Source organism: Panthera pardus, unplaced genomic scaffold, assembly GCF_024362965.1.
Source record: "Panthera pardus isolate Hobbes unplaced genomic scaffold, ASM2436296v1 HiC_scaffold_17, whole genome shotgun sequence".
Taxonomy (NCBI): Eukaryota; Metazoa; Chordata; class Mammalia; order Carnivora; family Felidae; genus Panthera; species Panthera pardus.
The window spans coordinates 41,535,482-41,560,162 of NW_026526732.1; the positions used below are offsets into that span (position 1 = coordinate 41,535,482).

The 24,681-nt window shown below is 36.2% G+C and overlaps 1 long non-coding RNA gene across 3 annotated transcripts in view; it reads left to right on the plus strand.

Moving 5' to 3' along the window:
- Window positions 1-23,022, plus strand: part of LOC109248487 (uncharacterized) — a 105,321-nt gene extending 82,299 nt beyond the window's left edge. For all 3 annotated transcript variants that reach the window (XR_008422903.1, XR_002072077.2, XR_002072078.2), the window contains exons 2-3: window positions 9,464-9,675; window positions 22,821-23,022. This is a non-coding gene — a long non-coding RNA (uncharacterized LOC109248487). The remainder of the gene's footprint in view (window positions 1-9,463; window positions 9,676-22,820) is intronic.
- The last annotated feature ends 1,659 nt before the right edge of the window (window positions 23,023-24,681 follow it).

A 24,681-nucleotide genomic window follows, 5' to 3' on the forward strand; every position in this document is an offset into this window, starting at 1 on the left:
AATAAATAAATAAATATTAATAGAGAAAAATGAAAAGAACAAGCACCTTAACAAAATAAAACATAAGATGTTAGAGCAATGAAAATAATAAAAGTAAAGCTAGAAACTGAAATAAAAAGGCAGTTTTATCTATAAAAGCAAAAACTTGTTCTTTAGGGGAACAAATTATTTGAAAGGATGTCTCTATAACCCCTTATTCTAGTTCAGGAATTAGTGGAAAAGAAATATGAATACATTTCTGGAAAAGTTACCGAGGCTACCTTTGGTCTCAAATTATTTCCTGGGTGCTCAATGGTAATGTTGATTTAGAGTCCAGAGGTGGCCCTAGGTTAGAAATCCAAAAAAAGCACACACTTTCTGGCAAGTACACGGTTTCACTATAACCTCGAGTCTATTTGCTTTTCCTCTTTTAGAGTTTTTATCCCATGAACACTAACGTGAACAACTGGTAATTCTCCCAGTATGCTTATAAATGATTTTTCTTAAACCCGACCCAAGCACCATTTTCTGTGTTTAGCATAAGTAGATCAATCTATTTATCTTTTTGGATCTCCAAGAACAAGCAAGAATCAGTATCCTTCTCACTGATAAGTTCCTACACCTTTAGTTTATTGCTCTGGTGGCCCTCTGCTGCCCCCTCTTGGTTCTATGAAATACTCTCTCAGGCAGTGGTTGCAAGTGACTTAAAGCCTCAGAATAAAAAACCCTCCAAATTTCAGAAATACCTGTGTAAACCCACACACAGTTAATGAGTCTTTGCTTTTAGTAGTATAATAAAATTACAAATGTTTTTTATTACTCACCATCTTCACATATAACTAAGGTAATTTGCCAACTATAAAAGCACAATATTTATTTTAGCAAGTAGTTTCAGAAATTTAGGGCACCTGGGTGACTCAGTAGGTTAAGCATCCAACTTCAGCTGAGGGCATGATCTCATGGTCTGTAGGTTTGAGTCCCGCATTGGGCTTCACACTGACAGTGCAGAGCCTGCTTGGAATTCTCTCTCTCCCTCTCTCTCTGCCCCTTCCCCACTTGTGCGCGCGCTCTCTCTCTCTGTCTCTCTCTCTCTCTCTGTCTCTTTCCCTCTGAAAATAATAAATAAACTTAAAAAGAAAGAAATTAACTTTGACTGAAAGCTTTCTAGATTAACTTTAGTGTTCCAGGTTAAAACAGTCAAGTCATGAACATAATGAATTTGACCAATAATTCAGTGATTGTCTACATTTCTGAGTCATGGAGAGCTTTGGAATCAGATGAAGACTACAGCCCAAAGGAATCTACCAGGACTCTGTGATGTAGTTCCATGACCCATTTTTGAGAAAGATTTGTTGCACCAACCTGGGAAAGTAGACTCTTGCCCCAAGCCACCATAGCCCTTCTCATGGCCTACATAAACAACTGATTGATGCCACAGCATAAAGGCCCCACTCAACTCTAAAGGGTCATTGTGACTCCAGAGCTTCCCCATGAAGTCAGCTAGGGTCTCAGGTAGGCCCTCTTCACAGCATAACTTCTTCCCCTGCCCATTCCTACTTCCTCCCCACCTCTGTTGCAGGTATTGATCCCAAGGGCACTGCTTAATAAATATCCTCATACTAAACTTCACCTCAGAGTCTTCTTCCTGGGGAACCCAACATGTCACAACTATACACAGGTCTGCATAAAAGAGAATTTCCCCCTTCTCAGGGGAATTATTCAAAAGCTACAAGAAGCCTTTATCAGTTCACAAACCATTTTGGGGGAACTTGGAAACATGTATAACTCCCAGACTCCACTTTATATCAAACACTGACAAAAGAAGAGGACATTCATTGGAAACAAAAAGGAGGCAGTGGAAACAAGTATCTGTAGGGAGAAATCTCAAGAGCAGGGAATCAGTGAAAATAGATCTCAAAAAGCATCAACAAAAATATACGTCCTGAAAATTAGGGTACATCTTGAGGTCAAAAGTAATATTCCAAGTTTATGATACTTGGTGCAAGGCCTACATGCAGTTGACACATCTTTCTTCCTTAGAAGAGGTAGGGCTATAAAAAGAATTATACAGAAATGTCATATTTGCAGGAAACAGCATGACTCTGTAACAGAAAAAGAGAAAGCCTTTGTTTTATGAAAACTAGCTACCCTAAAACCCTACTTTGTCTTCTTCTCCCAAAAGGAACCTCTTACAAATGACGAGTCCAAGAAAACCTAACTCATTCAATGATGAGTAATATTTTAAAAGGACAGAATTGATTTTTTTTAAACACCATTTTTTAAAAGTCTCTTCCCCCTTCCACTCTTTAAAAAAATATTTATTGATTCCTTTCACTTCCTTTGCCTTCAAGCAACCAAGGACAATGAAACCTATAAGGTCAAGGAGACTGTTGAGGCTGTTGGAAGTGGGCAGAGCAGAGAAAGCAAACCAACTGGGTCAACAGTTTGATTACATTCTGGAATAAGCAAATAAGTAAATAAATTGAAAATAATGGGAACACTAATCTTCACTATTAGGAAAAGGAGTTCCAAATATGGAAAAGCCAAATGCCAAAATCAACCCTGTAGTATTGAATTGTAATTGGAGTTATCACTTTGAATGCATAGTATTTAATGTATAGATGTAGATCTAGAAATAGATATAAATGTTTGCATGTAAGCATATATGGATGATTAGATGGATGGATGGATAGATAGATAGATAGATAGACAGACAGATGTATATTTCCTCTGCCTGATGAGAAAGCCTAAAAGCCATTGCATCCCAGAAGCATCAAATAGACCTAGTGCTCAGATTTTGGTTTCTATATAGCATTTTCCACTATATAGAATGAGAACTCCTTGGGGGAAATAAAAGAACAACACAAACCTAGAAATCTTGTGTCAGAAAGGAAGGAAGAGCTGAAAAAAAATGATGGGGGATGTCATAGGATTCAGCTTTGGGAAAGGGAGATCTCATTTGCCAAATAGAATTGCCCCCCCTTATCTATTCTAACGTCCTCAATGGATGCTGAAGCTGTAGATAGTATAGAACTTATATATACTATGTTTTTTTCCTATACATGCATACCTATGATAAAGTTCAATTTATAAGTTAGGCACAGTGAGAGATTAACAACAATAATAATACAAATAGAGTAATTATAACAATATACTGTAATATAAGTTAAGTAAATGTGGGCTCTCTCTCTCTCTCAAAATATCTTATTGTGATGTAGTCACACTTCTTGTGATGGTGTGAGAAGATAAAATGTCTATGTGATAAGATGAAGCCTTAGGTTACTATTAATCTTCTGGCATACATCAAAAGGAGGATCATCTGCTTAGACAGTAGTTGACCACAGGTAACTGAAACAGCAGAAAGCTAAAGCATGGATAAAGGGGGATTATTATATATATAGCAAATTGAACATCAAAATAAACAATTATAGCAATGGTTTATCAACCCATTAAATAAGCAGGATTGTATGAGTGTATGTGTTTGTATACATATAAATAAATAAATAAATAAATAAATAAATAAATAAATAAGAGCGGGGAGCTATTACTTCCAACAGAAGTCAAATAAAATGTAGAAAGAATGGTGAAATTAGAAAATCACAATTTGGCATTCAGCAGAGTAAGAACATATTAAGGTAATAACCTTCAGTGGATGCTGAAGTGAATGGGTAAAGAATTATTGAGGAATAGGATAATTACATAATCTCAAAATATCTCCCTTCAAAATACTTACTAATTACAAAGAGAGAACTAGAAACTTCACAATGGAGAAACTTGGCAAATACCACTTAAACAAGTGATAAAAGTCACTATCACTTTGATAGTGGGGGCAAATTGATGACGTATGCTTACTGATATGGCACAATGAGGAAAACACAGCTTCACTTTTGTAATATTGCTGACTTAAATGCATAAGCTTAATATAATCATAAGGAAACATCAGAGAAATCCAGACATGAAAGGCATTATACAGATTAACTGGGCTGCATTCTTCAAAAAATAAGAGGGTCATGAAAAAAAAGGAAAGATGAGGAAATCTGAGGTTCCAGATTTCAGGATAATAAACAGACATGACAACTAAATGCAACATGTAATCCTTCATTGGATCCTGGGCCATGGATTATATTTTTTAATCCATTTATCTAATTTTAGTAATTAGGTAGATAGATAGGTAGGTACATAGGTAGGTAGGTAAATAGGTAGATATAGGTAGGTAGGTATGTAGATAGGTAGATAATAGATGGATAGATAGATAGATAGATAGATAGATAGATAGAGAGATTAGCAAATGCAGTAAATGTTAACATTTGGAAGACCTAGATGCAAAATATGTATATATATGTAGAATTCTTTATGATGCAGGCAGGCTCAGTCCAAGGTCCCAGAGAGGGTCCCACAGGACCAGCTAAGAGGGTCCTTGGCTTTGCTCAGGATAGAAATTAAATGCAAGCTGAGTGGAAGTGAGAGCAGAGTTTATTGAAGACATGGAGTGCAGATACAGACAGAGCATCTGGGAGACTCAGAAAGGAAAGGAGAGAGAGAGTTTCATCTTTGCTTGGGGTCTGAGGTTTTTGTTTTTGTTTTGTTTTTGTTTTTGTTTTTGTTTTTGTTTTGAGGATGGTGGTCTGGTGTACCTGTCCTCTCAGGCATCCAGGAACTGGTCAAAACAAAGATGAGTGCCCGGACGTCCTTCACAAGTCACTTATGTCCTGAAGCCAGGGATCTTGGCCTCAAAGTGTCTGGAGTCAGTAGTCTTGGAAAATGAACATGACAACCCCTTTTGGTCACTGCTTAGATGTTATCTATTGTGCTGGATGACTCGAAAGAAATCATTAACTCTGACCTTTACAAGGAGGACACTCATTAAGGCGTGTATGTGTACAGTAGGGGTGCAGTTGCTAGCAAGAATAGAAGCAGGAAAAGGAGCAGAAAAAAGCATTTTTTTCCATGGGGTCCCTCCAGTTTCCCTGCCTCATCTATACTATTCTAAGTTTTCTGTAAAATTTGAATTATTTCAACTAAGAAGTTTACAAATGTTGTGCTTTTAAAAAGCAAAACATACAAGAAAAATGTCATGGCGCACATTAAAACTGTGATCAAACATTCTGCCAAGAATTAAAAACTTTTTAAAACAAGTCTCTCTAACTAGACCACAGAGCAGAAATACAAGAATTCTAGGAAGAAATGGTAATACAAGGGAATAAAATATGAGAGGAAAAACAAGAAGTAAAAAATATATATATAAGCTTGCAAAAAGTGAATTTGAAAAATGAAATTGAAAGAATTTCAATGAAATTTAGATACTGCTGAAGCATGGAAAACAAAACTAAAAAACCAACCAGTGAAAGAGAAATAAAGTTAAAATTGGTAAAGACATAATTATAGATATAGAAGATGAAGAGGGTGAGATCAAGCAACTATGTTTGGAACCTTCAAAGAAAAAGCTAAAATAATGAAATAGAACCAACAATTAATCACATAATTTGTAAAAATGGTATATGGAGTGAATATAGTAATTATTTAATTGAGACTGAGTTTAGGGGCACTAAGATGACTGAAGGACTTTTCATTATGTGAAATTTGGCCCCAAATGATGAAACCAGATTCCAGATTTCCTTCATTTCCACAGGAAGAAGTAGCATCACGAGTTAAAAGCAATAGCGGTAGACAAAAATAAAGTGCTTTAGTTCTAAGTTTATATGTTCAATCTATCAGTTACATTTTTATGTGTGTTTATGAATATATTATCTCTAGAAGAAAACCCATAAAGTGACACCAGAGATTGCTTCTGGGGAAATAAATTTTGGGGGGATTTGGAGGACAAAATTGGCTTAATTTTGGTGACCAACGAAAAAGAGAAGAGTAAAGGCAAGATGTAGGGCAATCTCCAAATGTTATACTGAATTAAATCATACTACTAAAGCACACTCATTGTTAATTCATGGTATGGAAGACATCAGCAGAGGCAGTTAAGTATTCAATCCTCAAGCACTCTTCAATCTGTTGAGAATTTCTTTCACAACCCCTCTGGTCAGAAACCTAAACTTCATCTTCTGTTTTATAACATTGCCTTTGTTTTTTCTGCTGTTAACTAGCCATCTCTGCTCTCTTCTAGCTTTGACTTGGAAATGTGTTAACCAACCACTCCTTTGTTATTTAATTTCTTTCAAGTTTGCTATATATGCTTCCCTTGGATCCTACCTTCTGTATTCTAACTACATACTACTGATTTTATCCTGAATCTTATTTATTCCAGAGAATGGAATATTTTTATTGCTGATACCTGGAGAATGATGCTACTTAGACAAATTAATTAGTTCTAATATTTTTAACCCAAACCCCCCCAAATAAATACTTTAGGATGACTATTCCACTTATAAAGTAAGATTTTAATTGTCCTTTGGGAAATAAATTAAGTGTATTGATTCTTTCTTAGAACTCTTATTTATATCCCATGTAATAGATTAAGCCAGTTTTCCCATTTTGTCTCATTTTATTCTCAGTGGAAATATAAACCACCTAGTTACCACGTTCTGAAAAAGAGTGTATTTTAACAGTGTTTCCCCAAGCATAATCTATGAGATATGATATATGGTAATTGTTTTGTTTTGTTTCAGGAGACAGAAAGTCCTGAGGTCATATAAATTTGAGAAACCCTAGCTTAATAGGTTTATCACAGGATTTCTCAAAGCTTTTTAAAAAGCAATGTGTGCTGTGAATCTCTAATAGGGAAAACACCTATTTGAAAAAGATCTCTTTACTTTGGCTTACCTTTACTTCAGAATTCTCCTTTCTTAACAGGGCTGAATAAAATCTTGCCATAACAATTCCTCACAGAATATATTTTCCAAAAATTAAATCATATTTATTCTTTGCAGCTGTCCATATTCTAAGAGTTGCTGGGAATAATTCTCAGTTAAGATGTCAAATTGGCCTCTGATTTCTAAGGCACAATCCTACAACTTTTAACAAATACAGGAACTAAACATGTGAAATTATTTTATTGGATTTAGTTTCTGTTTGTATTTATTTCTTCACGCTAGCTTTTAGGTATTTGATAAAGGCATTTTTTGTTTACCTCAGATAATTATTTAAAAGTGTATGAATCTGTTTGCTGCAGAAATGTCTTGTGGAAACATGCGAAGGCACAAGGAAATGCATTAATTCATTCAATAATTGTTTACAGAGCCCGTTCTCAGCATAGGGCACTAGGCTGATGATGGTAGTAAGACTACTAGGAGGTTGAGGTGTTTCAGAGAGAAGAACAAGCATAAGTTAAGGTCCTAGATAGGAAAGAGTTCAATGTCTCAAAAGGAATAAAAACTATTACTGAAAGGGGGAGTGTGGTGGTTCTGGGTGGCAGAGGGCAGGGGCTGTTAAAGAGAAGTTGTGACTGATGGTACTGCCCGTGTCAATCATTTGTTTAAATCCTACATATTTAGAATTTACCTTGGCCTAGCAATATGCAGTAGATCTTTTTATCTTTAAATCATACATGACTGGAAACTCCTTGAATATGGAGACAATCTCTTAATCATTTTTAATTCCTCCAATTACTGACACATCTAAATCACAACCAGTGAGCATTCACAACATTGTCTCAGACATATCCTCAGTCATCTAAGCTCCTACTGTTCTTAGTGTTAATGTATATCTGTGAGTAGAGGTCATTTACAATTATGAATTCCAATAATTTATGAACAGGTAAGTAGTTACGAACCTGAGGTTCTGCCACTTACTAGCTGGGTACCTGTAGGCTGAAGGGGCGGACCTACGCCAGCCGACCACGCCTCCTCCCCTTGAGTAACAGGACTCCAACCCTTCCCCAGCCAATCGGCCAAGGCCACGACACTTCCCCAGCCAATCGGCTGAGGCCACAGCCATTACCTCACCAACTGCCCCTAGACCCCAATAAAACCTTTGTGCTTTTGAAACTCGCTCTCTCTCCCTGGCATCTCACCACTGTGTCGGTACAGGTAGGGGATTGAGCTGGAGCTAGCTCGAATAAAGGCTTTTTTGCTTTTATATCGGACTCGGCTCCCTGGCAGTATTTGGGGATCACGAATTCTGGGCATAACATAGGCAAGTCACATGATTTCTCCAGGATTCAGATTTCTCATCTGTAAAATAGAATACTAAATAATATTTTCCTTATGGAGTTGTGATAAGGACGAAATAAATTAATACATGTAAATACTTATAATAACAGCTTGCATACAGTACAAGTATTGGATTAGTATTTATTATTATTAACAATGGTTATGATGATGATGTTAAGAGTCATGTAGCAACTAGGTGATTACTTTTCCTATCCTGGAATAAATTTCTGTGCCTTCAAATTGAATATGAAATCAACGGACTAACTTGGAAAATGGGTAAGTAGTCAACTAAAATATTCTTGTTGACTTTTACTTTTGAAATGGAATTCATGCAAAAGTGTCAGATCTCTTAAATTGATACTCATGTTTTTTAAAGTAAATATGTATTACAAAAAAATCTGTCATCCCTGGACAAAAAAAAATGCCTCTAATAATTCAAATACTGCCTAGATAGAGTATTAAGAAGAAAACGAATCTGGTAGTAATTTAAAACCATGATTTATGTCAAAACTGTAAGATTTTTAAAGTGCATCTATTCTAGAGTACTCCATTACCTTGCCTTGGGCAGGACTAAACCTTACTACTGCAGAGACAATATACACAATCTCTTTTAAACTGTAAAGCTATTTTGTACTTCACATATTTCTCCTCTACCCCAGGATATAATCAATAACTTTATAAAATAAGTCAGGATTCTTAATCTTAAACATTCTGACCTGAGTCCCAAGTGCTTTAGTGTGTAGTTTCAAGATAAAATTTAAACATCTATATAGAATCAAATGCTTATTTGGAACTGAAATACTAATTTAAACAAATATATACAGAATCAATAACCTATTTTTAGAAGAGTCAGCTGCTCTACTTTCTCAGACAAAACTTTGGTTTTATTTATATAAAAGCAACCATATTTATTGGTTCGCATAAATAACGCTTACACAAATCTCTCAAGCCTTTCAATGCCTGCTTTTTATGAAACCTACATTCTGGCTTTAAATACAAAAGGAAGGTCAAGCTGTGAAAGTCACTAGGATTTATGACGTTGTTCCACTACTAGGGCCTCCACAAGAGGGTATTATTGAAGAAGCACTGAAGAGCTCTTAAAGAATCAAAAATCAATCCATTTGCAGCTAACGTTGGCTGTAGGCATTTTTGGAAAAGGGAGTAATTGCACTGGAAAAATCTTATTTTTACTTGTAAGTAAATGCCAAATTAAAAATCCTCTGGCAGTTTTAGGAATAACAAATGACAAAGAGATGTGCCTGTAATGAGGGAATTATTTGCAATCACGTTACAGGTGAGGTATTTTATTTTTTATTCACTTACATAATATTCACAATCAAGCTTCATCCTTTCAGTTCAATTTATTTTCCTGCTTCTTTCCTCAGTGACTGAAAGCATCTCATGGATTTTGTTGTTAAAAGCAATCATACTTTCTGCAAGACTTGCTTCCTTCTCCACATCTCTTTAATTCCAATTTTCTACATCAGGTCTGATACCATCTGGAATAGAGGATGAATTGAATGCTGCGAACCTTTAAATTAGCTTGATATTTCTAAAAACTAAGAGGAAAAGTTTTTAAATTCTTCAAGGTTGCAAGGTATGTCTTAGCTAGAATTCATAGCATGTCGTATTTCTGGCTTTCTAAATGCTACAGTTTGTAACAACTTGTATTTCTGGCTTTCTAAATTAAATTCTAATGTAAGTCATAGATTCAAGTTTTGTTTCCAGTGACTTATTCTACCTACTCATCTATAAAAGAGATCAAATGTTTTCAGGTCCCATTCATTAGACGTGGGAAGTTTAGTTAAGATATTTTATCATAATGTACCACATTTATTTCTATCACAGAGGAAGATCAAAATCAAAAACAAAGTTTTGCTTTCTGAGCTAGAGTTCAACTTAATCTTGTTTTGCATTAAAACCGTTCTATTTACTGGAACTTGTGGGTAGGGGATATGAAGTAGGAAGGAAATCCTAAGAGATTTCTCAATAGATAGTATCATAGATTGCTTTTCTCTAGATTTGTTAATGTTATAAAATTTAGTAATTGCTATTCCTTGACCACTGTCAATATGATTATTTGTGTTTTTTTGTAGAAAATAGTAATTAGTGTGGGGAAAATAAATATGATTTCCAGATTTTAATATCTTAAATTATTTCCAAGAATGTAATTTTGAAAACTATTCAGAAATTTTGAGTCTCCTAAAGAAAAACTTTCAGGATCAAAAACGGTAAAAAGGGACCTTATGTAACTCCTTCACTTATTTCTCCTGCTATGAAATTCGCTCTTAAAAATCATTCATTTAAGGGGCGCCTGGGTGGCGCAGTCGGTTAAGCGTCCGACTTCAGCCAGGTCACGATCTCGCGGTCTGTGAGTTCGAGCCCCGCGTCGGGCTCTGGGCTGATGGCTCGGAGCCTGGAGCCTGCTTCGGATTCTGTGTCTCCCTCTCTCTCTGCCCCTCCCCCGTTCATGCTCTGTCTCTCTCTGTCCCAAAAATAAATAAAAAAACGTTGAAAAAAAAAAATTAAAAAAAAAAATCATTCATTTAAGAATATTTACTGTATACTATGTGCAAAGGGATACCCCGTACCATCAAAGCATATAAAATAATCTATGGCCTTATGGAATTTGCACTGTAGTGGGGCATTCAAGTAGGAATGATTCATGGAAAGAGAACCAAAGGGAAACGTCAAATTAGTTTCACAGCACCTCTACAATTTATTAATTAAAATCATAATTATCTTAAAATACCTACTATGTAAAAGGCATATTTTCATTTTGCATATACAATAAATTACTTAGGTTTCATGCAGCTGAATTTTGAGTGTAGTGTTTGAGGCATGATGAAGACCATACATTATTTAAATGTGGTAGCAGTGGGGCACCTTGGTGGCTCAGTCGCTTAAGTGTCGAACTCTTGATTTTGGCTCAGGTCATCATCTCATAGTTCATGAGATTGAGCCTGGTGTCCTACTCTGCCCTGACAGCATGGAGCCTGCTTGGGACTCTCTCTCTCCTTCTCTGCCCCTTCCCTACATGCACTTGCAAGCACTCTGTCTCTCTCAAAATAAATAAGTAAACTTAAAAAGAATTAAAAATAAATAATTAAGGGGCGCCTGGGTGGCTCAGTTGGCTAAGTGTCTGACTTCAACTCAGGTCATGATCTCACGGTTTACCAGTTCAGGCCCTGCATCTGGCTCTGTGCTGACAGCTCAGAGCCTGGAGCCTGGGTCAGAATCTGTGTCCCCTCTCTCTCTGCCCCTCCCCCACTTGCTCTCTGTCTCTCTCTCTCTCTCTCTCTCTCTGTCTTTCAAAAAAGTGAATTAAACATTAAAAAACAACTTTTTAAAATAAGTAATTGAGTAAGTAAATAAATAAATAAATGTGGTAGCAGTATGCTTCTTCAGAGGTAAGCTTAAGGAAATAAACTATGTTATTCATTAAAATTTTCATGTAAATACTTTTCAAAAATATAATTTATTTTTGAATAATGTTGCAAAATTTTCTTAAAATATTGTTTTTTTCCACAGACAAAAATTATAAAAAGATTAAAGAAAATAAAAATTCCTTAAACAAAATTGCAAACTCTACAGTTATTGCCAAAATCAGAGCACTGTGCTAAGCTGAATAATGGCCACTCTGAAGAACAACACATCCTAATTTCTAGAATCTGAATATGTGACCTCATAAGGCAAAAGGGACTTTGAAGGTATAATTAAAGATAAAGACATGGAGATGGAGAAATAAGCCTGGATTATCCAAGTGGGCTCAATGTAATCACAAGGCTCCTTATAAGATAAAGAGGGAGGCAGAAGAGTCTGAAAGAGAAATGACAACACAAGCAGAGGCCAAAGTGATAAGCAGCTGTATAAGCCAAAGAATGTGAGTAGCTTATAAAGTTAGAAAAGGCAAAGAAATAGATTCTCTCCAGAACTTCCAGAAAGAATACAGTCCTGCCAACACCTTGATTTTAGCCCCAAAAGACCTATTTTGGACTTCTGACCCACAAAATTGTAAGCTAATAAACTTGTGTTGCTTTAGGCCACTGGGTTTGTGCTAATTTGCTACAGCAGCAATAGAAAAATAACAAAGTACCTTTTGAGCATTTACTGTGTGCAACTATACATTTTAAATGTATTATGTCATTTAATCATCCTGAGAGCCCTATAAAGTAGATACTGGAGTGACATCACTAAGGTGGTGCCATAGGTCATTCTCCTCACAAGAACAACTAATATTCAAAAACAAGACCCTACTAAGGGAATCCTAGAACACGGAGGTAAGGCTCAAGCACTCTTGCACCACAGAGACCAAGACAGACTGCATTACAAGGGTAAGAGAAGTAGCTACATGTTGGCCACATTACCTCTACCCCAGGTCAGTGCAGCACCACATGAAGACATCTCTTGTGAGCCTCCAGTTCTTCCAGTGGGAAAAGAGAACCTAGGAGACAACCAGCTTTCCCCAAGTGTTGTGGATTGCTTTGTGGGAGCCTCTACTCTGATCTCGCCCCAGGAGGATTGCAGGGGAATCTGCAGGGCTCAATCCCTGGGACTCTGATTGTGACAGAGAAGGATAGATAGGCCTGTAACAACCAGTGCAAGGATCTTGGCAGCCTGAGTTCATACTGTAGTGCCCAAGTACTAATCCCAACCAGGAGTTCTTCAGAACCAAGTCAGGGGTACACTCTGATCAGGGGACTCAGTGAGGTGTGTATGTGCCTGATTTGGATCCTCAAATAAGTTTTGCTGGCACTAGAGTTTGGTTTGCCCATACACAGGCAAAAACTTGAGTGACACACCCTCTGCTCTGGAGAGGTATGGAGAGAGTCTCTTGGCCATATCTCACCAGAAGGGCTGGGGGAACACCTGAAAGATGTATGGAAGAGTGAGCAGAGAGATGGGTGGGTAGAGCTGATTGCCCCCAAAACAAACACAATACTGAGCACAGAGGTCTTTGTGCTACACACAGATAGGACAGTTAATTCATATCCAAGACTGAGGTCAGCTCCCAGCCTTTCCCAAAAAGACAGCCTGTTCGGAAAATTGACATTTTCCTGAAGTGGCCCCTCTCCTTCCTGCCCAGATAAGGGAGCTGGAGCATAGCCCCATCCACTGTGGCTTCTGGCCACATCTGACCAGAAGGGCTGGTGAGAACACCTAGGAGCTGTGTGGCCCACCAGTGCTTGAGCCGAGAGAAACATAGAGCCAATAGTTTTCAGAGCAAAGACAGTGGGCCTGTTTGGCCAGGGAACTTGGGGCATGGGTCAGCATGAGTTAAGACACTAAAGAACTTTACCAGCTTTAAAGCTCTTTCTCAACTGCACCTAAGCAGGGAAAATAATTCATAGTCCCATTCATTACTGAATACACCCTTTAACCTACCTGACCAAGGAACCCAATCAGAACACTCGGGAAGCCGTGTATCTTATTCAACAGCTCTGCTGACAGTAACACTTGAACAGAGAGCATAACCTGTGACTTTCCCCATCCACAGAGCAAAACCAGTGGCCTCATCTGACCAGAGAACTACAGTGAGCAATCTTTCTTGATTTGAGTCCCCAAGCAAAGAGCTGTACAGGCCCTGGGACCGATCCTGCTGCTCTGCAAGGGCAGCTACTTGCTTGCCCTCTGCAAGGGCTGTCTACTACTGAATATAAAACTCAGTCCCAACCATCTAGAAAGCCTGACCAGAGAATCCAGACAACTGTAGAGGCCATTCTGCAGCCTCACTTGAGAACCAAGCCAGCCTATCCAACTGTTCTCAGCCAGTGGCACACTGGTCACATCCCTGACCTCAGAGCTCAAATAGTTACCTCACCCCTAAATAGACCATAATAGCAGGTCTTACCTCCCAGGAACATTACCAGGCAACACTCCCAGAAACCCAAACTGAGCTAACTTGTGAAGATCTGTCTCTGCCAAAACAAACCTATAAAATCTAGAAATGCACAGATAGCAATGTAAAGAATCAAGGAGCACCAAAAGCAAACAAACAAAAAAAACAAAACAAAACCAAACAAAAAAGAAAAACAAAACAAAACAAAAAAAACAGGTAAACCACTAAAGGAAACTGAGTTCTAATAACTGATCTTAAAGAAATAGAGATCTATGAACTGTCAGACAAAAAATTCCAAATAATCCTGTTAATGAAGTTTTAGTGCACTACATAACACACAACTAACTGAAATTAGGAAAACAATGCACGAAGAAAACAAGAAGTTCAACAAAGCAACAGAAGCCATCAGAAAAAAATTAAAACCAAAAAGCAGAAATCTTAGACTTGAGAAATACAATAATTGAACTGAAAAATTCAGTAGAAAGTTTCAAAAGCAGACTCGACCATGCAGAAGAAAGAGTCAGTGACCTGAAGATAGAACAATAGAAATTACCCCATCAGAGAAACAAACAAAAAAACCTAAAAATTAAGAAAATGTGTGAAGAAGATCTATGAGACATGTAGGACATAATGAAAAGAAACAATTCACATAATGAGAATTCCAGAAGGGAAAAAGAAAGACACAGAAAGTATATTTAAAACAATAATGACTAAAAACTCCCAAACATGGGAACAGAAATAAACATCCAGATCCATGAGGCCCAAAGGACTCCAAATTAGTAGAACCCAAATACAGTCACATTGAGACACATTATAATTAAATTGTCAAAAGTCAAAGACAAAGAAAGAATTTTAAAAACAACAAGAGAGAATTTTCATATAAGGGAAATCCCATTATACTATATGTGGATATTTCTCAACAGAAACATTTCAGGCTAGTAGAGAATAGGATGACATATTCAAAATATTGAAAGAAATAAACCCAAGCAAGAATACTACACCTGGCAAAGCTTTCTTTCAGAAATTAAAGAGGGATATAAACTTTCCAGCACAAACAAAAGCTGAGGGAGTTCATTACCACTAGACCTGCCTTATAAGAAATGCTAAAGGCAGTTCTTTAAGTGGAAGTAAAAAGATGCTAATTAACATCATAAAAATATTAAAAAAAAAATAACCTTAAACTCACTGGTAATCTTAAATATATAGTCAAAATTAAATTCTGTAATTTGGTAGTTGTGGCACAAAATATACTTACAACTCTAGTTTAAAAATACACAGTAGGGGCCCCTGGGTCAGTCGGTTGAGTGCCCAGCTCTTGATTTCAGCTCAGGTCATGATCCCAGGGTTGGGGGGATCAGGCCCTGTGTCAGGCTCAGTGCTGAGCATGGAACCTGCATGGGGCACTCTCTCTCTCTCTCTCTCTCTCTCTCCTCCTCCTCCTCCTCTCTTCTCCTTGCTTTCATGCGTGCACATGCACACACTCTTTCAAATATAAATAAAAAAATAAACAAATAGAGTAAAAATAACCATAACTACAACAATCTTGTTATTATTTACACAGTATAAAAAATATGTAAATTGTAACAGAAATAGCCTAAAATGTGAGGAAGAGAAGAAGCAAAAGTGTAAAGTTTGGGGATGGTTTTGAAGTTAAGTTGTTATCAGGTTAACATATAGTGCCACAAATTTAATATGTTTTATGTAAGCCTCCTGGTAACCAGGAGGGAAAAAACCTATACCAATTACAGCAAAGAACATGATAAAGAACTTATAGCACACTGATACCAAAGACATCTAAACATGAAAAAAGACAATAGGATAGGAAATAAAAAACAATAAATCTACAAAAACAACTGGAAAACAATCTTTAAAAATTAACAAAATAACAATTACTATTGTCTTTATCTATCAATAAGTACTTTAATGTAAATGGGTTAAATTCTCCAATCAAAAGACATAGGAGGCTGAGTGGATTTAAAAACAACAACATGGACTTCAAGCTGTATTACAAAGCTGTAATCATCAAGACAGTATGGTACTGGCACAAGAACAGACACTCAGATCAATGGAACAGAATAGAGAACCCACAAATTGACCCACAAACATGTGGCCAACTAATCTTTGACAAAGCAGGAAAGAATATCCAATGGAATAAAGACAGTCTCTTTAGCAAGTGGTGCTGGAAAAACTGGACGGTGACATGCAGAAAAATGAACCTGAACCACTTTCTTACACCATACACAAAAATAAACTCAAAGTGGATCAAAGACCTCAGTGTAAGACAGGAAGCCATCAAAATCCTTGAAGAGAAACCAGGCAAAAACCTCTTTGACCTTGGCCACAGCAACTTCTTACTCAACATGTCTCCAGAGGCAAGAGAAACAAAAGCAAGAATGAACTATTGGGACCTCATCAAAATAAAAAGCTTCTGCACAGCGAAGGAAACAATCAGCAAAACTAAAAGGCAACCAATGGAATTGGAGAAGATATTTGCAAACAACATATCAGATAAAGGGGTATAATCCAAAATCTATAAAGAACTGATCAAACTCAACACCCAAAAAAACAAACAATACAGTGAAGAAATGGGCAAAAGACATGACTAGACACTTCTCCAAAGAAGACATCCAGATAGCCAACTGACACATGAAAAAATGCTCAACTCACTCATCATCAGGGAAATACAAATCAAAACCATAATGAGATACTACCTCACACCTGTCAGAATGGCTAACATTAACAACTCCAGCAACAATGGATGTTGGCAAGGATGTGGAGAAAGAGGATCTCTTTTGCACTGCTAGTGGGAATGCAAACTAGTGCAGCCACTCTGGAAAACAATATGGAGGTTCCTCAAAAAATTAAAAATAGAACTACCCTATGACCCAGCAACTGCACTACTAGGTATTGATCCAAGGGATACAGGTATGCTGTTTCGAAGGGGCACATGCACCCCAATGTTTATAGCAGTGCTATTGACAATAGCCAAAATATGGAAAGAGCCCAAATGTCCATCAACAGATGAATGGAAAAAGAAGATATGGTATATATATACAATGGAGTATTATTCAGCAATGAAAAAGAATGAAATCTTGCCATTTGCAGCTACGTGGATGGAACTAGAGGGTATTATGCTAAGCAAAATTAGTCAGCCAGAGAAAGACAAATATCATGTGACTTCACTCATGAGGACTTTAAGATACAAAACAGATGAATACAAGGGAAGGGAAGCAAAAATAATATAAAAACAGGGAGGGGTACAAAAACATAAGAGACTCTTAAATATGGAGAGCAAACAGAGGGTTACTGGAGAGGTCGTGGGAGGGGGATGAGCTAAATGGGTAAGGGGCATTAAGGAACGTACTTCTGAAATCATTGTTGCACTATATGCTAACTAACTTGGATGTAAATTTAAAAAATAAGTTAAATGAAGTTTAAATGAAGTTGGAAATTCAAAAACAACAACAACAAAAATGAAACAAAGCAAAACTAAACAAAAAAAAACCCAAGATCTGGCAATATGCTATGTATAAGAGACTTATTTTAGCTTTAAAAACACACAGACTGGAGGCACCTGCATGGCTCAGTCATTTAAGCATCCAATTTTGGCTCAGGTCATGACGTCACAGTTCATGAGTTCCAGCCCCATGTCAGGCTCTGAGATGACAGCTTGGAGCCTGGAGCCTGCTTTGGATTCTGTGTCTCTGTCTCTCTCTGCCCCTTCCCCACTCATTCTCTCTGTCTCTCTGTCTCTCTCTCTCTGTCAAAAATAAACATTAAAAAACAATTAAACACACACACACAAACACACACACACACACTCAATGTTAAGGGATAGAAAAACTCATTCCAAGCAAGTGGTAACAACAACAAAACAGGGTTAGCTATACTTACATCAGACAAAATAGAGTTTAAACTAAATATGGTAAAAAGAAACAAAGAATGTCATTATATAATGATAAAGGAGTCAACCCACTGAGAAGATATAACAATTATAAAAATGTGGGTACCCAATATTGGAGCACCTAAATATATAAAACAAAACTAACAGACCATTCAAAGGAGAAATAAATGGTAATATAATAATAATTGAGGATTTAAATGCCCTGCTCTCATCTATGGATAGATCATCCAGACAGAATTAATAAGGAAACTGAAGATTGGAACACTGTAGACCAAATGGACCTAACAGACATATACAAACATTCTACCCAACAACAGAATACATATTTTTTTCAAGAGCACATGGAATATTTTCTAGGATAGACCATATATTAAGTTACAGAACCAGTCTTAGCAAATCCAAGAAGACTGAAATCATATTAAGTATCATATCTGACTACAATGGCATGAAACTAGAAATTAACAGCAAGAAGAAAAACTGGAAAATTAATGAATATATGGAAATTAAACAACACTCCCCTGAACAACCAATGGATCAAAGAAGAAATTAAAATGGTGATAAAAAAAGTTTCTTGAGGCAAATGAAAATGAAAAACCAACATTTCAGAACTTATGGGATGCAGTGAAAGTAGTGCTAAGAGGGAAGTTGATAGAAAAAGATGCCTACAGTAAGAAGCAAAAAGTATCCCAAATAAGTCACCTAACTCTATATTTAAGAAACTTGAGAAAGAACAACCTAAGCCCAAAATTAGCAGAATAAATGAAATAATAAAGATTAGAATAGAAGTAAATTAGAGAACCGAAAAGAAATAGAAAAGATTAGCCAAACTAAGAGTTAGTTCTTTGAAAAGAAAAACAAAATTGACAAACCCTTAACTAGACTAACCAAGAAAAAAAAAAAAAAAGAGGACCCAAATCAATACACTTACAAATGAGAAATGAAATATTACAACAAATAACACAAAAATATAAAGGATCCTAAGAGGCTACTATTAACAACTATATACCAACAAACTAGACAATCAAAAAGAATGGAAAATTTCTCAGAAATACTTGCTATTTACTTATCAAGACCGAATCAGGAAGAAATAGAAAATCTGAATAAACCAATTACTAGTAAAGAGATTGGATTAGTAATCAAAAATCTAAAGAAGAAAAGTTCAGGACCAGATGGCTTCACTGGTGAATTTTACCATTTAATAAGAAATTAGCACCAATCCTCAAAATCCCAAAAAACTGAAGAGAAGGGAACACTCCCAACTCATTTTAGGAGGCCAGGATTATATTTATTCCAAAACCAGAAAAAGATACAACTAGAAAACTACAGACCAAGAAATCTGAGGAATATAGATTCAAAATTCTAAAAAAAAAAAAGTGCTAACAAACCAAATGCGCCCGCACATTAACAGGATCATTCACTATGATCAGGTGGGATTCATCCCTGGGACACAGGATGGTTCACCATATGCAAACCAATCATTGTGATACCTCACACTGACAGAATGAAAGAAAAGAATCATATAAGTGTCACAATAGATTCAAAAAAGCATTTGACAAAATTCAATGTCCATTCATGATAAAAAAAAAAAAACTTAACAATTTAGGCATAAAGGGAACATATGTCAACATAATGATGGCCATATATGACAAACCCATACCAAAAATCATAGTCAATGGTGAAAGGTTGAAAACTTTTCCTCTAGATTAGGAATAAGACAAGGGTGCCCATTCTTACCACTCATATTCAACATAGTTACCACTCATATTCAACACAGTACTAGAAGTCCTACTTACAGTAATCAGGCATGAAAAAGAAATAGAATGTATCAGAATTGGAAAGGAAGAAGTAAAATTGCCTCTATTTGCAGATGACATGATTTGATATATGGAAAATCCCGAAGACACACCAAAAACCTGTTAGATCTTATCAGTGAATTCAGTGATGTTGCAAGATATGAAATTAACATACAAAATTCAGTAGAATTTCTAAATACTAACAACAAATTTTCTGAAAAAGAAGTAAAGAAACCAATCCTATTACAATAACATCAAAAACAATAAAATACTTGGGAATAAATTTAACCAAGGGGGTGAAAGATCTCTACTCTGAAAACCATAAGACATAATGAAAGAAAATGAAGAAAACACAAATAAGTGGAAAACTATCCTGTGTTCATGGATTGAAAGCATTAATATTGTTAAAATGTCAATCCTACCAAAAGCCATCTATAGACTCAATGTAATAGCTATCAAGATTCTGATGGCATTTTTTTTTTACAGAATTAGAAAAAAACACTTCTAAAATTTATATGGAACCACAAAAGATCCTGAATAGCCAAAGAAATCCCGAGAAAGAATGACAAAGCAGAAGGCATCACACTTCCTGATTTCAAGCTATACTATAAAGCTATAGAAATTTGGGGCAACCGGGTCGCTCAGTGGGTTTAGCGTCCAACTTCGCTAAACTCGTGATCTCGCAGTTTGTGAGTTCAAGCCTGCTTCAGATTCTGTGTCTCCCTCTCTCTCTGCCCCTCCCCCACTCATGCTCTGTCTCTGTCTCAAAAATAAACACTAAAAAAAAAAAAAAAAGAAATTAAAGCAGTATAGTAATGGCATAAAAATAGACAAATAGATCAATGGAACACAACCAAGAATCCATAAAGAAAACTCAAGCATAGGGGTGCCTGGGTGACTCAGTCAGTTGAACATCAGACTCTTGGTTTTGGCTCAGGTCTTAAATCTCACAGTTCATGGGTTCAAGCCCCACATAGGGCTCTGTGCTGACAGGGCAGACCCTGCTTGGGATTATTTCTCTCCCTCTCTCTCTGCCCCTCCCCACTCTCTCTCTCAAAATAAACAAATAAACTTTAAAAAATAAATAAATAAGTAAAACTCAAGCATATATGATCAACTAATATTTGATAAGGAAACCAAGAATAACACTACTATTGAATCCATATTCCTCAGATTTCTTGGTCTGTAGCCATGAAAAAATGAGAAAAATCCTACTATTTGCAAAACATGGATAGACCTGGAAGGCATTATGCTATGAGACGTAAGTCAGACAGAGAAAGACAAATACTGTATGATCTTACTTACATGCAGAATCTAAAAACAACAACAACAACAACAACAAAAGCACCACACCAAACTCATATGAGTTTCTATGAGATCAGACTTGCAGTTACCAGAGGCAAAGGGTTGGGGGAGGAGAAATTGGAACAAGTTGGTCAAAACGTGCAAACTTTAAGCTATAAGATAAATAAGTATAAGGGATGTGATGTACAACATGATGACTGGTAGCTGACACTCTGTATGATAGAAAGGAAGGTTGTTAAGAGAGTAAATTTTAAGAGCTGTCATCACAAGGAGTATTTTTTTTTCCTTTTTCTTCTTTCTTTCCTTTATATTGTACCTACATGGGAAGATGGGTGTTAGCTGAACCTATTATGGTAATGATTTCACAATATATGTAAATCAAACCATCATGCTGTAGGCTTTAAACTTGTGCAGTGATGTATGTCAATTATTTCTCAATAAAATTGGAAAAAAGTAGATACTATAATTATCCCAGTTTCACAGATGAGAGAACTAAGGCTAAATGGTTTAAGCAATTTGCCAAAGATACTGAACTCTTAATCATCACTAGATTTCCTCGTGGCTAAGCAAGATAATACATATACATGAAGGATACCAAACTATTAGCCATCTTACTATTGAAGAGTTTTATCAAAGTGCTCATAGTTCCCTTAAATTTTGTTTTAAACCTCTGTGAGAATTTTCTAAGTTTACACTATTATAGTGTTGAATGATTACTTGAATTCATGATAAATGTGGTGACCTTTGTTTATTCTTGATGATTGCATCCCATTTCTAACATTTCCCATTTGTTTCATTTATGGGAATTTAGTGAGATATCTGCCACTGTCTTCCTCTCCCTCTCAGAATTGTACCAGAACACGAACCCACACCATATACAAAAGATATTTAAACAACTTCAGGCTAAGGAGTTTATTTAACTATGGTTACTTGAAGGATAGTAGAGCTGGCATTGTTTAAAAATAACAAGAAACTGTTGGAGCAGTTTAATAAAGGTATCAGTTTTATGTCACAGTAGAAACCTTAACTGATTTCTCTGTTGAAAACTCTATCTTTTTCTAGGAATTAAAGATAGAAAACATATTCTCTAGCATATATAGTGATAATCCTGTTTAGGCACTAAATATACTTAATCAAACGTAATATAAAATACCCACAGGGGGCGCCTGGGTGGCTCGGTCGGTTGGGCGTCCGACTTCGGCTCAGGTCATGATCTCACGGTCCATGGGTTCGAGCCCCGCGTCGGGCTCTGTGCTGACAGCTCAGAGCCTGGAGCCTGTTTCAGATTCTGTGTCTCCCTCTCGCTGACCCTCCCCTGTTCATGCTCTGTCTCTCTCTGTCTCAAAAATAAATAAACGTTAAAAAAAAAAAAAAATTTTTAATACCCACAGAGTTACCTTCTATTTGTCCATACACAAATAAAGTGCCTGTGGATATATTAGAAATTATCTTTTATAAATAATTATCATGCAACATAATTGTGATTATTCCCAACAATAAGCATTTATTTAATTTGTTTTAATGTATCTTCCATTTGGTTGAACAATAAAATGTGCTCCTTATATTTACTTTTTATAGTATATAGTCTATTTAGTACTACCTTCTCTTCAAAACAAACAAAAACAGAAATATTATGTGATGTGATTTTTCATGTGTCTGTCTTTGTTTCCAAAAGGTTTTTAGAATAACTAAACAACCAAGTTCAGGGAGGTTTTGTTCATGCAAAACTGAAAAAGACATATGATACGTTTATCCTAAATGTCAGAGATATATTTCCAAGAAGTTAAAGTGAAATATTATACCCTTAAACCTGATATTAAGATATCTGATACTAGATTACATGAAAGTAACACTTATTTTTATATTACGATAAGGCTAATTTTTCCTGTTATTTATTGCAGAAAGAATAATAAAATGTTTCTCTTACACGGCAGACCGAGAATTGTCAACTAAGATGCAATTGCAATAATTATTACTGATGAGGATGCAAAACACAGAAATAGCATTACTTGCTGACAGATCACAGGGCTAGTGTGGGTTACTAGAAGCAACAAAAATTACATTTTCCCTTGAATAGAAAATAAACTTTCTATGGAAATCTCTGAGAAATGAATGGATTCACTTATTGTAATCTTATTTACACAAAACTGTTTCCTGAGCTGAATTGCTAAATTTTATAGTTATATCAATACGTATAATTATTTATAAATGTTCTAAAAACTAAATTCTAAATGAATGCATTCTTTTATCCTCAGGAATGTTATGTTACTGATCACATAATTTGAGTGTTCTTTCTAAATAATGTGTGTATTTATTCATTAAATTAGCTTTATTGATTGTTTATCACAGACCTAACAGTTTTTTCTAGCCTGAGGATACAAAATTGCCAAAGATGCAGTCACTGTTCCCAAGAAGCCTAGTGTGGTTGGGAGATAAAAGTGCAACAGAATAACAATAAATAATGCAGGTAGTAGTAAGGTAAATGTAGACATGCAAAACTACTCAGGCCTCATAAAGAGTAGATAAATTATCATATCTAATGTTAGGGATTAACCAAGGAAAGAAGAAGCTGTCAGGAAGATTTCTTGCAGGAGCTGCACCTAAGTTTTAGCTGATAAATTGGCTAGATAAAAGCATTTACGAGAAATGGTGCTGGGAATATTTCAGGTGGAAATACATGTAGGAGAAAAGACAAAAAGATAAAGTTCATGGCATGTTGGGTAAACTCCAAGCAGTGTGGAGTGACTTAAGCATAAAATAAAATGCAAGTCACAACAATGGACTTCCAGTTCCAAGATGGAAGTAGAAGTTGGCATTTTGCTTATTGTATTCCTGGAAGTCATCCAAATAGAATGAGGAGAAAGAAAAACAAGATACAATCCCATTTTCAAAGCAAAATCAGGGAACAGCTAAATCCTAGGTGAAACTGGAGAAAAGACTGACAAAAATTAATAGAGAAGAGTTGGGGAGTACATTCAAGAAGAAGCAAAGAGAGGATGCCTTGGCTGTAGATTGCCAAAAGAACCAGAAAAATCCACTTCACATTGGGAGAGGGCACACTTTGATGTGAAAAACTAAGTTCCTTATTTGCAATGGTGAAAACCAATATTAGACAATGGTTACAATGTTTCTTTGGATCTAGTTTGGGTATGAAAAGCAGAGGTAGGTTATCTATATGAAAATAAGTTCATATATGAAGATAGGAAGCTGTGGCAGCAGAAGAAAAACACCCAGTGCTCATCCCCAAAAGTGTCCTCCTTAATGCCCCTTGCCCATTTAGCCCACCCTCCCACCCAACACCCCTCCAGCAACCCTCAGTTTGTTCTCTGTATTTAAGAGTCTCTTATGGTTTGTCTCTCTCCCCGTTTTTATATTATTTTTGCTTCCCTTCCTTTATGTCCATCTATTTTGTATCTTTTTCTGACTGCCTTATTTTGCTTAGCATAATACACTCTAGTCCCATCCATATTGTTGCAAATGGCAAGATTTCATGCTTTTGATCCCTGAGTAACATTCCATTGTATGTACATACCACATCATCTTTATCCAATCATCAGTTGATGGACATTTGGGGTCCTTCCATATTTTGGCTACTGTCAATAATGCTGCTATAAACATTGGGGTGCATGAGCCCATTTGAAACAGCACTCCTGTATCCTTTGGATGAATACCTAGTGGTACAATTGCTGGGTTGTAGGGTAGTTCTATTTTTAATATTTGAGGAACCTCATGCTGTTTTCCAGAGTGGCTGCACCAGTTTGC